Genomic DNA, 18,283 nt, shown 5'->3' with positions numbered 1-18,283 from the left:
CCGGGCTTGGGGTTTTTGGAAAGTAAGGGATTGCCAGCAACGACCCCCACCGTCTTTCCAGATTCTGTGACATCTAGCGAGAAAGAAAAAATGGTGAGGGCCATGCATGCAAGAATTACGAGCTCGATAGGACGAGCTCGGAGTTTAGGAACAAAACGAGCTCGATACTAAGACCCTTATTAAAGAGTCAGAACGTGCGTTCCATGAGAAAGGGAGGAGAGTAGACAATTTTTTTTTTAGAATCCCAAAAATCAGGGGAAAAAGAGTGGCGGATAACCAGAAAAGGTAACCTTGGGTATCGTGCATTTGTCAAAGACAAGAAACGTCTTTTAAAATTTTAGAAACCCAGAAAACAGGAATCTTGTTCAAACATCAAAACTGGATATGAACCAATGATGTAAACCCAGTATGGAAACTTAAAACATAAAAGCCTATTGGACAAAAATTCCCTAACGTATTGTACTATGAAAATAAATTGGTACATTCACAGAGATAACAAGAACAATATGAAAAAAAACTGGGATAAGGGAAAACAAAGATTGGGCACTTACACAATAATGGCGATTGCAGAGAAATTTCTGACTGAAGGAGAGGCTGCAAATATGAGCTCACGGACTCGAACAAACCGGAGGTCCTTTGTTTTTTCGGCTGAGAGAACATGCACGAGAAAGAGGTTCTCTGGGATGGCCTCTGGTTTCATCCCTTCCCTTTTTTTTTTCTGATGCGTGTAAAATAATAGGAAGAAGAAGATATTGAATATATAAAGGGAGAAAAGTGATAAAAAGGATTAATCTGGGCCATTGGCCAGAATCCTCATGAAATCCAACGGTCAGGGGTCAATGACATGATGGTATCGAAAAGGTGGCAGACGAATGATCGTGGGTAGGTTTCCAAGGTACTCAAGTACCATAAATGAGCAATACCCAAATGACGCGTGTCCATTTTCAAGTATATGACGGTACGGTTCCCGAAGAAAGTAGTTCAAAAGTTTCCTTCTCTTAGGATTCGAACAAATACTTTTGAGGGGGCAAGATGTTATACCCAGATTTCGAGCCATGTTAAATGTGACCTCGAAAGCTGGATTCGCAGCGAATGAACTCGTAAAGTCTGAAGTATGTCTCAAGACCAGACATCAAGCCTGCAAAGCTGAGACGACTTCGAATATGGTGGCCTCGAAATCCACACGATCTCGAAGGGTAGCACCCGAGATGCATCTATCCTCAGGGATGACCTCGGATCAGGGGTTCCGAGCCTGACGCGAGTACGATCTCGAAAGCCATGTGACCTCGGGAGATGTCATTAGCTCGAAAGTTAATGTGAGACCTGGGAGAATAAGGCATTGGAGATATATGATAATAACCTTGAACATCTTCAAGTGTTGTCCATAAGAGACGTGGTCTACATTTATTAATGTAAATCCCCTAAAATCATGGGATATTATTTGATTAGTTATACGCTCCCTGGTCTTCACGGGACGTTTCCTTTTATATCGGATTATAGGCATTTAAAGCCATTTGATTTATTTGCAAATAAAGAGTAACTACCCAAAATATGTGGGATAGTATTCTGCATTTTTCTCTATAAATAGAGAAATCATGCACCATTGTAAGGGATGGAATTTCTGATTCTTGAGAGAAAACTCTGAATAATTCATACTTGAAGAATTTTCAGAGATCATCTTGAGCTTAATAAAAAATACTCGTGGACTAGGCAGATTTAACTGCTGAACCACGTAAAAATCGTGTTTTGTATTATCATATTTTTATTGGCCATTACTAGTTATTGTTTACGTGCTCTTCTTTCACTGTTGACGAAAAACGGCGTCAACAATTTCCATGGTTGGTTAATGTTATTTTGTCATTTCCACTTATCAATCACTTGCCTTGTGTTGGTACTTGGCAGCTATTGAAAGCACTTTCATCCACTTCAACTATGTTGTGTACTCCAGGTATATAATTAAACACTGCATTGTCATAATCATATTTTTTTTAAAAAAAATCACCATATATAAATATATATAAATGAGAAGACTTCATAACACTCTTTCTTAAGATTAATTAACCAAAATTAGCTAATAAATACATTTAGTTTAATATTACCCATTTTTATAAAGGGTTTTTTAAATGAATGAGAGAAGTGTGAAAGACTTTTTAAAATGAGTTGTTTAGTGTGTATGCCAAATATCAAAGTAAGTCTTGTCAACTTACCTTTTCAATTATTTTTTAAAAAAATTATTGTAATTTTGGAAAAAATCAAAATCATAATTAACTTACCATAATTAAACACAATTCAAATACGATTATATACTCTAATAATTATGTAATTGTAATTAGAAATAATAGTATTATTATTGTATATCTTATCATATTTTTTATACAAAATGTAATTTTTCATTTTTTATAATCACATTCTCATAGGCTCTTACTCACAAATATTGTGTTGTAAGTGTTTGAGCAAGAAAAAAAGTATAACAAGAACAATAACGGAAATACTAGGTAAAAAAAAAAAATCAAAACATGACTAAAAGAAGGAGAGAGGTCACTTAAAATGATTACCCTACATAATTTTCTCTATAAATTTATAAAGCCTAGACAAAATAGTCTCTGTCTTTTTAAGTTAATTTGCAATTTTGCCTAATTATGATAATATCTTGCAAAATAGCGTTGGATTTCCAAACACCCTTTTAAGGTTTCCAAACACCATGTTGGAAATTCTAAACAGAGATCATTTTATAAAGAATTATCAAAACAAAGTTAAAATACAATTTGTACTCTAAAAATGAACTATTTTTACCAAATACTCTATGAAATTAAGGGGTATTTGCAGCATAAATACCCAATTTTACTACACTTGTCACAAATAAATACCTAATTTTTTATTTTTACGGCAAAAATACTCAATATTCAATATATGTTGAAGATAAATATCTAATCTTTTTTTTTGTAGCAAAAATACTCAAAGTTGCTAAAACATTGTTTTTATCAGTACCTCCTCCGTTGAAGTTGTTGATTGTTGACTCACCAGATATGTATCACTTCGTAAGTTGGGTATTTTTGTCCTCAAAATATGATTTTTTTTAATTTGAATTGATTTAAAATGTCTTTTTAATTCATTTTTCTAATTTAAAATGTTTTTTTAAAAAAAATATTATGAAATTTACCGACTACAAAGAGACAAATGTCTATTTAATCAACATGTTTAACAACTCTAACAGATGATGTACTTACAAAAGCAATGTTTTAGCAACTATATGTATTTTTGCCGCAAAGAAAAAAGATTAGGCATTTATCTTTATTATATATTGAACATTGAGTATTTTTGCCTTAAAAATAAAAAATTAAGTATTTAAGTGTAACAAATGTGAAACATTAGGTATTTATGCCGCAAATATCCCTAAAATTAATGATATATTTTGTAAAATTATATAAATATGTATTTATAATAATTACCAAGTGTGTCCCCAATTTCGAAACTCTTGTCATGTGCCCAAGTTTGGTAATCAAAACTAGCAGTCCATCCAGCTGCATCCCCAACTGTGAACTCTCTTGCACAACATATATTAGTCATCGTTGCAACCATGAAAATGGCTACTAAAAACACTCGAACACAACAAGCCATTGGAAATAAATTAATATTTTTTGTATACTTTTATTACTGTGTAAATAATTTATGTATTTATAGAGCCTGGGAAGAGAACAAATCCAAACTTGCAATTTTATTTTTATTTTATGGAACCAAATTTGTAATTTCATAGCCTAATAATGTATGAGATTGTCTTTCAAAATTAAAAAAAAAAATGTATGAGTTTGAGTTGAGTATATAAAAATTAGTGATATATATTGTACTTTTTTTTTGCTGGAGATAGATATTGTACTTAATATGTTTACTTTTATAACATTTTTTTCATACCAAATTATAAAATTATTTTCCATTATTTGATTATAGAGCCTGGGAATCATGTTATATTTAATAACTAAACATTTTAGGATCTTTGTACAATATTTTATACAATTTTTTTTTCAAAAAATAAATGGATTACATTGCATTGTATATGGAAAGGTTGATTGCTAGTATTCCTACTTTGTACAATAATATCTACTTATAAATTGAACAGTGAATCAATATTATTTTTATATAAATATTTTTTTTGGATTATGTACATTTTTTTCAATTTTAGTTAAAACTGAACTAGAAAACTAGGATGTGGTTCTCAATACTCTTTATTTATTTAATTTTTATTAATAATATATATTGACACTATCTGTAAATTTAAATCGGTAACTTCTGTACATATGAAAACATCATAATACAAATGTGAACTCAAATATAATATTTTTTTCTGAAAAAAATATATAATATTTTTAATAAGTAATTTTTTTTAAAAGGATAAGCGAAATTCAAATATAACCTTTTTTTTAGAAAGAATTCAAATATAACCTTGTGTATTACAAATATAACAATAATTCTTTTTTATTTGCTTTACTTTCCATATTATTTGTTAGTTTAGTCATACAAATATTCAAGTATATATTTATATGTTATAAATGTGAGTTTAGCGAAAGTTATTGTTTATTGTTAAATTATTCAACACTTTTTTTATTATTGTTTTCTAACACTCACTACTACAAAGAAGGTATTTTAGGACTCGCAGGGCGCGAATTTTCTCTTTGAGAGCCTTAAAAAGTAAGGTATTTTAGGATTCGCAAAATAATGTTTGAGGAAATTACATTTTATATGAGATTTTTAATAGAGTGTGCAAAAATATGGCTTTTTTTCAAAAAAAAAGTTAATCTATGGCTTTTTTTAAGAATTTTCACTTTTATTAGTTTATTTTCCCATATTTTTGTGTAAAAGTTGGTTTATGCCATAGTTTTACACTTAATCAAATTTGGAATGGTGTGTTTGTAATTTGATTATTATTTTTTTAGGTTATTTGTTTTTTTATATTGTTTTTAAATTACTAATTATATATTAAATTTTTATTTGGTTGTTTTGCAAAAAAATTTTGTAATATGAATTGTTTTTTAAATTATTATTTATTCATTATAAACATGTTTTTTTTAAGATTGTACGTTTTTTTTTTCAAATCCTGGGTAGGGTAACCAGTTACTTGATTGATCTTAAAAAAAAATCCTAGAGCTAGGTTAAATAATATGCACCAAGAGGGGTCACCAGTTATCCTAAGATGAGTAATTTTCTGCCATAAGAGGGGTAACCAGTTACCGAAGAGGGGTGACGAGTTAGTCATATTAAATATGAAAAGAAACATCAAATTTGAAGGAAAAAATGGAAGAACACTTCATTAAAAAAAGGAAGAAGAAGTAACTATGATTTTAGTAACATAAATAACTAGTTACCATAAAGAAACCATAAATATACACACACCAGAACGTGAAAGTAACCAGTTACCCTCAGAAATATACACACAAAGAATGTGAAGGTAACCAGTTACCCATTCAAGTTTTCATATTTTTATTAGTTTTTCTTTCCAAATTTTAGCATTCCTATAAGTGTTATAGTAAAAAGAAAATGCTGAAAAAATTGATTTGAATTTTTTTTACATATACTGGAAAAAACTATAAAAAAAATTACAATAATAAAAGATAATAAATAAAAAAAATAGTAGAATAATTATGTAATGTTAAAATATATGTGTGAAAAAAAAAGAAATAGAATGAGAAAATAATAAGTACAAAAATGAAAAAAAAAACACAAAAAATGATGAATGAAAAAAAAATATGAATAAATAAGAATGAAAAGAAGTAGAAGAAAAATAATGGAAAAATGAAAAGAAAAAAAAATATGAATAAAAAAATTAGAAAAAAAAAAGAAAAAGAATGAAAGAAGAAAAAAAAAGCTCATATGTGTGAAAAAAGAAAAAAAATGGAAGGAGAAATAATAAATACAAAAATGAAGAAAAAATAAAATGAAAAAAAAACTGAAAAAATATGAAGAAAAAAAAAACAATACAAATGAAAGAAAAAAAATAGATAAATGAATAAAACTGAAAAAAAAAAAAGAATAATGAAAAAATGGAAAGAAAAAAAAATGAAGGAAAAAATTGGTAGAAAAAAAAAAGAAAAAGGAAAAATGGAAGAAAAAATAAGTAAGGAAAAAAAAAGAAAAATAAATTAAAAAAATGATGGAAAAGTATAAAAAAAAATTAAAATTACCTTCAAAATCAAAGAAAACATAACTATGATAAAAAAAAATGTGATATTTCTATATTTTAGTTAGCTACTAATTATGTTTCCCATACTTTAACTTTTTCTTTAATAAATTTCTCATACAAATTAAGAAAAGTATAACTCCCATATTTTTGCACATTGATGATATAAAAATCATATTTTTTAAAAATTCTCATAATGTTTTTAGGGCTCGCAATGCATGTCCTAAAAGATCATGTTGAGTGTCTTTAAATAAAGTTTTTAGGACTCTCTTCACTTGCCATGAAAGAATTTTTTTTAGGACTCGCAACGAGTGTCCTTAAAAATTAGATTTTTAATTTTAAAAAAATAATTTATATTTATTTTAAATTAAAAATTTTAAATAAAGTTTTTAGGACTCTCTTCACTTGTCCTGAAAGAATTTTTTTAGGACTCACAACGAGCGTCCTTAAAAGTTAGATTTTTAATTTTTTTTAAATAATTTATATTTATTTTAAATTAAAAATTATAATTTAAATGAAATATTTGTATACAAATAGAACTGTTTTTTGTCAAATAAAAAAGAAAAAAGAAATGTACAAGACCATGAACACTAAATGGTCTAAATTTTTTCCATTTTTTACACTGCCTTAATATTCGATTTCTCATTGGATCATTTTGATGCTAACACGTGACATATATTATTTTCAATGATTCAATATAATAATTTAAGAATTTTAATTCTAAAAGATTGACACTAATGTCTATAATTTACTATTTCGCTTAGGAAAGTTAAGCAATAAAAAGAATATGTATCTCTTTTTTGTACTCCCTTTTGTTTCATGCAACCGTCAAACATCTCAAATGTACAATATATCATCCTCGCCAACAGTAGTAGTATAGACTCATTTCACCTCAAATACAAATATGATGTCCTTATAATTTGCAACATGGCCAGAGATGTTTCCCACAGTTGCATATTATACATGTTTAGTGACAAAACCTGCAATTGACAACCAATTTGAGGGAGTGATCATGAGAGTAGAGAGGATATGAGGGAGAGAGCTTGAGAGGGTGAGAGAGATAGGCGAAATAGGGTTTTCTTAAGAGAGAGAATAGAGAATATGGGGTTATTTAGGAGAGAGCTAAGAGGGTTTCGCGCAAGTGGACGAAGAAGAAGGGGGTGTGTGGGTATTATTATGTCCAACACTTCAACAGATCTGAAAAATCGAGCAGAGAGATCCATACATGCATGTCGAGATCCCTATGAGCTTAACACGAGAGAAAAGGAATGAGGCAAGCGGGAGGATTGGGCGGAAACCATCTTTGCTTAACACTCTGAGAGTCCAAGAATATTCTAAAGTCAAACTCAATGCATTTTACAATTTAAGAGTATAAATTAATTTAATTAGTTTGTTTTCCATTCAGGGTTTTTAGTAACACGTACATATGTTTTTAGGATATTTATTGGGAGTTCTAAAATGTGTTTTTTAAGGACTTTCAATGAGAGTCCTAAAAACTCCAGGAACTTTTGTTAAAAAAAATTCAAACTTTTATAACACACATCGATTTTTAGGGCTCGCACCACGTGTCCTATAAGAAATTATTTAAAGACTCTCAATGAGTATTCTAAAAAGTCCACGAGTTGTTTTCAGGGCCACATCTAGGTAAGTGTCCTAAAAAAGTATCCTAAAAGATGTTTTTTTAGTAGTGACTGTTATAGTTTAAAGTCATCTAAATAAAATAATTAAAAAGTAGTAAAGTTATCTAAATAAGGTAAATAAAAAGAATAAATAATAAAAAGTAATAAATGAGCCATAGTAATTTCTCATCACATATTTTAAAATTTCATATAAAATATTTAAATTACTCTATCAAATATGATTTCAAAACTATAAGCCGAAAAATATTATGTGCTTAAATTTATTCTTTTTTTATTAATGATTTAAATAAAAAAAAATCCGTTAAATGACAAAATAAATAATTAATAAAAGAAAAAACTATTTAAGCACATATATATTTTTAAGTTATAGTTTTGAAAACATAATTGATAGAGTAATTTAAATACTTTAATATGAAATTGTAAAACATATAATGAGAAATTATTATGACTCATTTATTACTTTTTATTTTATTTTCAATTAAATTACCTTATTTAGATAACTTTATCATTTTTTTTATTTTTTTAAAATTATTTACCTTATTTAGATGACTTTAAAACGAAAACAATAAAAAAAAGTATTAAATCTAATGGAAAACAATAATTTTTGTTAAGCTGACATTTATAATATATTAGGTAAAAGTAACATGCAATGTACTTTTACTTAGTTTTATTTAGAAAATATATCCCCATAGCTACTTGTACTAAAAAACAAGTAAGTGTAATTCCTCCTAGACAATAAAATATGTTGACATGAGGGGGAGCATATTTACTTATTATATCATCCGCAATTGTCTGAATCTCAAGCCGTTCTTCGAACCCCCCCTAAGAATTGTATATGAAAATTTTATCTCGTACAGCTTAAACAATGTTTTTTATTATATTTTTTATGTTTTTTTAATCATCATACAAATTTCAAATACATAAATAATGTTATATATTATAAGAGAACTTAATGTAATGCCAAGTATTCCTCACTTAGGACACTAAAATACTGCATTTCAAACAGATCTGGGCATGATTTTTTGGTTTTTTTTTTTGCGATTTTTTTCAGATCTAAAACTTTGAAATCTGCAGAAAATTGATGTGGTTCAATGGTGGTCGATGCCAGCTTGATGAGGTCTTCAAAATCAAGATTTTCATGAAAAAAAAATGATGTTGTTCAATGTGATTCTTGCAAGATACGTAATTTTTCACTCGGGTGTCCGTTTGAGGTGATTTTTTTTATTTTGAGTATTTTTTTTCAAGATCTACATGTTTGAGATGTTTATATACACATTTGAAAAATGTAAATCTTGAAAAAAATTACAAAATACAAAACATACCTCATGTTCAAGATATGTTTTGGCATGTTTTCAAGTTCTAAACTTTGAAAATGTGTATGTGAACATCAATGTTATAAATTCCTCTCAAACTATTCACGTTATTAAAACATGAGACTTCTATTATATTTTGTGCTACGTGGCTAACGGAATGCTTACGTGCCACTTTAAATGTTGATATGACATTGCCACTTTAATGCCAACTATGTAATTCATTATAAAAAAATTAAATTAAATTAAATTTAGAAAATAATTAAAATAGATTTAAAGTTCATTTTAAAAATGGAAAAACTAATATCAATGTATTTAACTAATAAAAACATAAATTAGTTTTAAAAAAAAAATAAAATGATTAAACAAAATTAAATACTAAATTAAAGTCAAAATCTTAATTAATTAGAAAAATTAATTGACTTACAACAAACCATATTGCTAAGTACAACAAGAACTCCTCAAGAACATCTGAATGTTTCAACACTCCAAATTTTCAAATCATAAAGAGAAAAAATATTGGATTAAATCACATAAACTAACTAAATCTTCCAAACCACAAGCAAATCCTTCATAATAATAAACAATTCTTCTAACAAATTAAAAGGAAAAATTCGAAACCCAGAATCCTCGACCATGGATCTGGAAATCAAGTCCTCAGATTCAAATGAAAGTTCCAGATCTTAGTGTATCTCACATCTTCGTCAAAGCTTGATGCCTGTCGCCGCCTGTAGCATAGCCCAGGTCTCTGATATCGGCCAACATTGTAGCCAAGTCCGTCTTCAGCCACGCACCCCTCTGACGTCGTTCGCCGCTGCCATGGAGCCTAGCTGCCTCGCGCAGTCAGCTTCGATCTCGTCCAAGGTCACATCACTCAGCCATCCATAGGGGTTGTTGTGTCTTTCCCCATGACAACCAACGCCATTGTTGCTGGAGTAGCCATGTGCGGAGCTAGTTCTCCTTTGTGCAACTGTAGGAGGAAGTTGGTGAAAGAGTCGAGGTTGGGTTATCTAGATTTGATTTCTTGGAGGAAAACTTGAGGTTTGCGATTTTTTCTGCATAAATTTTTGTTTTTATTAATTAAAAAAATAAAATTTAAAGTTTAAATGTTTTTGTTTTGAAATAAACAAGTTTAAATGTTTTAATTAATTAAGATTTTGACTTTAATTTAATATTTAATTTTTTTTATTCAGCTTTAAAAAAATTTAAACTAATTTATATTTTTATTAGTTAAATACATTTTTAATTAGTTTTTATAATTTTAAAATGAATTTTAAATATATTTTAATTAATTTTTTATTTTGAATTATACAGTTGGCACTGAAGTGGCAATCCACATCAGTATTTAAAGTGACATATAAGCATTACGTTAGCCACGTATGACGGAATCTAGTAGAAGTTTCATGTGTTTAATAACGTGCATAGTTCGGGATGAATTTTTAACATAACTAATTATTCGAGGGGCACAATAATACAGTAGTCATAGTCGGAGGTCAAAAATATCATTTATTCAAAAAAAATATTGAAAAAAAGTGTTAAATTTTTTTTTTTAACTATTGGAGTGCTTCTATACGTGTATACCATTCAGAATATACAGAAGACAAACCAATGAGTAGAAAAAGAAAGAAAAAAAGGTAAAGTGGAAGCATAAATGAATAGATTTTTTATTTATTTATTTATTTTGATTGTTTTCGATGGAAAGTGTAATGTTTTTTTAGAAAAAGAAAAGCCTAGAAGAGCGAAAATCTGAACAAAATGCTATCAACAAGGTGTGCTTTTTTATTATTATTTTATATTTTATATATTAAGCCAGGTTTTTTTCTGGGCGAGTGGAACTATGAACATCAAAATAAAATAATCTTACATTCAACTATTTTTTTTGTTGGCAACATTGCCGACTATTGACAACGTTTGCTATATTATTATATTCTCCACAATACTCGCATCGTTGCAAGCGTTGGAGATGCTCTTATGTGCTATCTTAAACGTGTCTTGACCTAGCTAGTTACTTAATAACCTTCTCTTTTCTAATCATTCTATTTTTTCAAAAATAAAAAACAAGACCAAACCGCACCACCTTTCTCCATCTTCTCTTGTTTTCCTGTAAGTATTCTTAATTACTTGAGGTTTGTGTACTTTAAGTTTTTTTTATTTTTATTCTTGATTATTAGTCACTGCTCAATGCTCATGGATGGATTTATGGTAATCTTTTGTTCTTTACTTCGTTTCAAATACTTATTACTTAGCTGAAGCAACCTACAAATAACTGAAACAAAATAAAGAGGTTTATTTGTATAGAAGGTCCTTAATCTTCATGTTTTTTGGCAACTTGATTTCTGATCTTTTACCTTTGTCAAATTAATCCTTAAGAGTCTGATTGGTTTGCGATTAGAAAACTGTATTTTTTAAAAGTAAAATTCTGAAATGAAAATCTGAATTTAGTGACTAAAATCATGTGTTATGAAAATGTGATTGGTTCAATATCAGTAAACTGTTTTTGAGTTTTAAAAAAATAAATCTGTGATTGGTATTAAATTTGAAAATATAACAGAAACTGAATACTTGATTGGAACAGCTGAATATAAATATTATTTTAATTTTATATATTTTATATACATAGGTTGTATAATATTAAATTTTGATTTATCAATAGATTTAATTAAGTAAAATTTAATTATATTGATAAATTAAAATTTAATAATAATTATTGATTAAATTCATAATAATATTGTCATCTATAAAAATGTCAGCATGACTTATTTTTTAATTAGGCATCCTAAATGTCATAAAATATTCCATAAACACCTTATTACTAGTGGGAACATACTCAAGTCATAAAAATTAGTAAAAAAAAAAAATACAAGCAATGATACAGATGATAGGAGTAGAGAGAACAAACATACTGATTTTGATTTTAGGTTTTTGGAGAAAAAATCACAAAACAGAGAAAACGCGAAATCTTTGTTTTCTAAATTATAACACAAAATTAGAATTCTGATTAGGATATAGTTTTAAAAAACAATATATCAATCATATATTTTGGTAGGTCCCACAAATTTGGAGTTTTCAAAATGATAAAATCATTTCCAAATCAACTACCAATCATACCCAGGGTCTGATTGGTTCGCGATTAGAAAACTGTATTTTTGAAAAGTGAGATTCTAAAATGAAAATCTGAATTTAGTGACTAAAATCGTGTTTCTGAAAATGTGATTGGTTCAATGTCAGTAAACTGTTTTTGAGTTTTAAAAAAATGAATCTGTGATTGGTATTAAATTTGAAAATATAACATAAACTGAATATGTGATTGGAACAGCTGAATTTGAATATTATTTTAATTTTATATATTTTATATACATAGGTTGTATAATATTAAATTTTGATTTATCAATAGATTTAATTAAGTAAAATTTAATTATATTGATAAATTAAAATTTAATAATAATTATTGATTAAATTTATAACAATATTGCATTGTCATCTATAAAAATACCAGCACAACTTATTTTTGAATTGTGCATAAATGTCATAAAATGTTCCATAAACATACTACTAGTGGGAACATACTCAAGTCATAAAAATTGGCAAAAAAAAATAATAATAAATACAAGCAATGATACAAAGGATAGGAGTAGAGAAAACAAACAAATCCTCATTTTGATTTTAAGTTTTTGGAGAAAAAATCACAAAACAAAGAAAACGCAAAATTGTTGTTTTCTAAATTACAACACAAAATTAGAATTTTGATTAGGATATAGTTTTCAAAAACAATCTACCAATCAAATATTTTGGTAGGTCCCACAAATTTTAAGTTTTCAAAATCATAAAATCATTTCCAAATCCCCTACCAATCAAATATTTTGGTAGGTCCCACAAATTACTCCATCATTTATGTTTTCAAAACTATAACCGAAAAATGTTTATGTACTTAAATTTATTATATTATTTTATCATTTAATATATTTTGTTTAATAGTAAAATAAAATATAAATATAAATATACATATATTTGTTTTCCATTTACTTTTTTTTTAATGAAAAATTAAACTTTTCAATTTTTTTTTTCAAATTCAAATTCCTCAACTTTTATAAAAATATCTTGAGAAAAAATTATGCATGGAGCTAAGAAAGAATAAAGAAAACCCAATTTGACTATAATAATATTTAAAAAATAATAATAAATTAGCTCTTTCTTCTACGTCTCTCTATTTTCTCAATAATGGGGAAAAAATCTTGTATTTTCTATACTCTCAATGACAATGACAAAACACAAATATTGATTTTGCAACCGTGGATTTATGGCAAAAGCTTCAGACAATTTTTTATTTTTGATTTTTGATCTTTGATTTTTATTTTATTAAAAGATAAACTTTTAGGCTTTTCTTAATTTAAACATTTTTTTTACTGTTTTAAAAATATAATTACATGGCTTTTAAATGTAGAAACTTATGATGTTAAGCTCTAGGGGATGCGATTGTTTTGAAACTGAAAGCTTAATACTTTAGCATAAAATTTAAAAATATGTGATAAGAAATTATTATGTCTCATTTATCACTTTTTATTTTTATTTATTTTATTTAGATGATTTTTTTTTTATAATTTTTTTATCCGTTAAAAGATAACTAAATGGATTCTTTATCCGTTAAAAGATAACTAAAAAAATGTTAAATCTAATAGAAAACAACAATTTTATTTAAATGCATATTTATAATATATAAATATATTCATGTATTTTAAAATTAATTTTGAATAAAAAAAAAGTACTCTTTCTATGCACTCACACTCAATTTTACAATAATTTTTTTCCTAAAAAAATGATTACAAGAATTTTGCTTGACCGATTTCATTTTGAATTATACTTTATAATGATTTAACTTAATTATCTATAGAATGTGGGAGCATCATTTAACTTATCATTGATTAAACAGTTAAGGATGGCTGGAGAATGTAGTGTCGATATGGATGCCCCTTCTACATCTAATACGCAATGGTCGATAGATTCTATTATTATTATTAGCCAAACTATCCCCGAAGTTGAATATCAAACACTGGTCAACATTGAAGTTGACTTGAAAAAAAAATGACGAGAAAGTTCATCAACTCGTTCAGCAAGGACAACACAGGAAAGAGTTTATTCGATGAAACCAATAAGAATGTCAAGGACTTAAGGAACTTCGTACATTATTCTGGAGATTATAGTATAGGTTTGTTTTATGACGATAATTTTTTGGCTGTGTTGTTTTTCTTGGATGGATGTACAATTTTACAATTCATACGTAGCTATCTTCATATGGAATTAGAAGAGTTTGAAATTGGTATTGTCAAAAGAAGATGGATCCGAGATAAGTTGTTTGCAAGAGATTTTTGTCAAATCCCTTTCCGAGTCCTTGAGTTGTTGGTGAACTTGAGCAATGACCCGGACAAACTGAAAATAGATATTGTCAGATTCATTCACATCAACAATATCACCAAGAATAATACGACGCCAATTATAACCCCAGCAACTGTCTCAGACAATGGAATGACATTGTTCAAATAAAAATTCAAGATCTACGTGTTGACTTCCACCACCTTCTCTACTCGCTAATCACATCCGTCGATGGCGATATTGTCTCTACCAACAACAATAGAGAAAGTGAAGAAAATATTCATGGAAATGTTTTATGTGTCCCTTGGTTTTGCCGGCAAAGACCAAAACCAGATGATCCCGTAGCAATAGGGTATGATATTATTGATAACAATGGGTTTTTTCACAATGTCCAGGAACTTAAATCAGCAGGGATAGAGTTTAAGCCCAGTGGTCGTAGCTTGGCAGACATATCTTTTAGTGGTAAGTGTTTTAACCTCAAAGGGCATCTTAAACTTCCTCCATTAATTGTGGATGAAATGACACAGTTTAAGCTACAGGAACTTCTCAGATACGAGAAGGGCATTGATGATAAACGGTATGTGGTTACTTCTTATGTAAAATTTATGGATATTCTCATCGATAATGAACAAGATGTTAAGGAGCTAAGAGCATCGCAAGTACTTCAAAACCATCTCAGCAGCGATAAAAAAGTGGTTGATTGGTTTAATGAATTGGGCTCTGCACTCAATGAGCCACCAGTAGACTATTATTCGGATGTCAAGATTAAGATACAAACTCATTGCGAGAGAAGGTGTGCCATTTGGATGAACCAAGTCCATCAGCAATATTTTAGTAACCCATGGGCTATCATAGGTCTCATAGCAGCTGTAATGGTGCTTTCTTTAACTGCTGTTCAAACTTGGTACCCTGTCAATCCCAAAAAGTGAAAGCTAGCTACCTACCATGGTCAACGGTTTGTTCTACTTTATCTATTGTTATGGAGTTGTTTGGCTTTTGTGTGCACTACAAATATTCTTTGTTGGGGAAGATCGAGTTGTTTGGGAAATTATGTTGCTTTACTTGTGTTGTAATTTGATTATGTTTGTCTATTGTAATGTTGCTTTTTGTATTTGTTTGATTCACCAGTGTGAATGTTATGTTAAGACAACTATTATTGTGTGAATGTGATGTATCACTATAAGATAATAAATTGGATATTTTGATCCTTAACACTGAAGTGTACAATGTTTTTTAATTGATTTTAAACGTCTTTGGCCAACTCCAACCGAGTGACGAAAACAATTTTGAATATGTATTGCACAAAATATGGAGTCCAACCTTGTGCCAAAGACAAAGATGAGAAAGAGTTGATGAAGAAATAGGAGGGAGATGTACAAAAAATTTTTGATGTTCTTTGACTTCCCCATTAGAGAGCTTCTAAGGTTCATACTTACACAAAATACACTTCCTGCATCACATATAGAGACTGGTCGGCCACACTAAAAAAAATATTTTAAAAAAATGAGGAAATTACATTTTATATATGTAATTTTTAATAGAGTTTGCAAAATTAAGGCTTTTTCTCAAAAAAAAAAAATATTAATCTATGATTTTTTTTTTAAAGAATTTTCACTTTTATGGGTTTATTTTCCCATATTTTTGTATAAAAGTTAGTTTATGTCATAGTTTTACTCTTAATCAAGTTTTATTAATTTAGAAGGGTGTAACGCCCTGGCTACCCTAGAACAGTTACGGTGAACAGTGAACCGGAAATTTGATCCGCTACCCGAGTCCTTTGGTTAAAAACGTGATCTAAGTGCTGTTATCAGGATAAGGTGAAAACCAATAAAAAAGAAAGGGTACTTTTCATTAAGTAGATAAACTGCTCATGAGCCTTTTAAAATATTTACAGGTAGTTCGTAATACAAAAGAGTTGCTACTGTTTTAAATTTACAATCCCCGCCGGCCTAAGCGGCAAAAATAGGGTAAACCCCTAGTCCCTCTGAGAACTCCTTGACCGTGGCGGTCAAGCGGCCCTGTATGTACATCACATCGCCCAAGCTCTCCTCTCAGGGTTGATTAAGCTTTTTCTTTTCCTTTACCTGCACCACATAGCACCCATGAGCCAAGGCCCAGCAAGAAAACACAATAAAGCATGATATAATATCAACAACGATCATAATAACCATTCAGGACTATCAGTCCAACAAATAGGTGACAATAACCAAAGTCACAATAATGAGCATCGCTCCCTCTAGCCATGTGACGATAGGGTCACCAGGGCTTAACTGATAAGTGATTCATTTATAAGTTTGTTTAGGACAGGTGTATGGTGATTAGTCACCAACATAACCTTCCTCACGACTCTAGAGTCGAAATTATGGACAACGTCCCTTAGCCATGTGACTAACGGTCACCGGGGTCATATACCTTGGCTATAAACATCTGGTCATAGACCAGGCAAGCGCTTATAAGTCCTTCGACCCTAGAGTCGGTCTGGCATTAATGCTATAGAGCCATTCAATGCATGATTCTCGACTTTAGAGTCGGTCCCTGACTAGTCAGTGTCTCAAACAGGTAATCAGCATTCAATAGCATTTAATATGCAATCCATGTCCACATATATCAACCAACATGCCTCAAATATCAAACCACGCATGTCATATACCTATACAGGGTGCAACTGTATTCATACACCGTTTTCTTACCTCTGGTTCGAGTGAGAATAATTATATGAACAACCCCTGAGAACGATCAACCTTTAAATTCCTCGACGGTCACCTGGTCATAACCAAAATATAGGATTCATCAATAAAAATGATAACTGAGGGTTCCCAAACCAAATCCCAGCCCCCGAGACCTCAAATACTACCCAACCGGGTACTAGGTCCAACCCCGAGGCCTATGGTTTGAATCCCTAAGCTAAAAACGACTTTTTAGCAAAATTAGCCTTAAGGGCCGCAGCCCTCCTCTGCTGCGGCGCGGCACGCCCTCAAACAGAGAGGGCTCCCTGCCTGCCAAACGCCAAGGGTCGCGGCGCACCCCTTCTGCGCCGCGGCGCCCAGCCTAGATCAGCAACAAGGTCACGCACGAACCAGATTTTCCCCCTGTGCGATTTCTTCTCAAACCAGCCCTTCTAGCCTTCATAAAACCTCTTCCAAACATATAATTAAACCCCCAAATAACACCCTTAGCTCACTCTCATCAAACCCCAATCAAACTAACACTAAAACCCCCCTTTGATTCACACTTCCCACATCAAAAATCATGAATTAAAAACTAAAACGAAAACAGAGTACCAACTGTGTTATATGACCAAAACTCACCTTGAAACTAGCTTTAAACCTCCCACACAAGCTAACACAAGTCCCCAATCCAGCCTTAAGGTTTCCCTAGCTTGAATCTCCACCAAGAACTCAAAACCCTCAAAGGAGAAGTGAAGAAGATGATGTACGGGAGAGGAAGAAGCAAACCCTTGTTTTTTGTTCTGTTTATTCCACCACCTTCTACAGCCACTTAAGTCTCATATATCCACCCCTAAAATGACCAAATTGCCCTTGTGTCATCTAAAGCCTTTCAAGCTACTCTAGGGGTAAAATTGGTACTTTTAGCTTAACCCGTTAATCATAATTAACGCTTTTCAATTCCCGCTAATCTCAATATCCTCGAACACCAATAACTCATATCCCGTTACCCCAAAATCCCCGGTAACGCTATAACCACTAATATCACCCCGAGACTCACCCCGAGCCCCGAGCTCAAACCTGTTATGACCAAACCGATAAATCACGTTTAAAGATCGTCTCATGCCGAGA

The sequence above is a fragment of the Humulus lupulus genome, chromosome 3 (genome assembly GCF_963169125.1).
Source record: "Humulus lupulus chromosome 3, drHumLupu1.1, whole genome shotgun sequence".
NCBI lineage: Eukaryota > Viridiplantae > Streptophyta > Magnoliopsida > Rosales > Cannabaceae > Humulus > Humulus lupulus.
Note: the sequence above shows the minus strand (reverse complement) of the source record.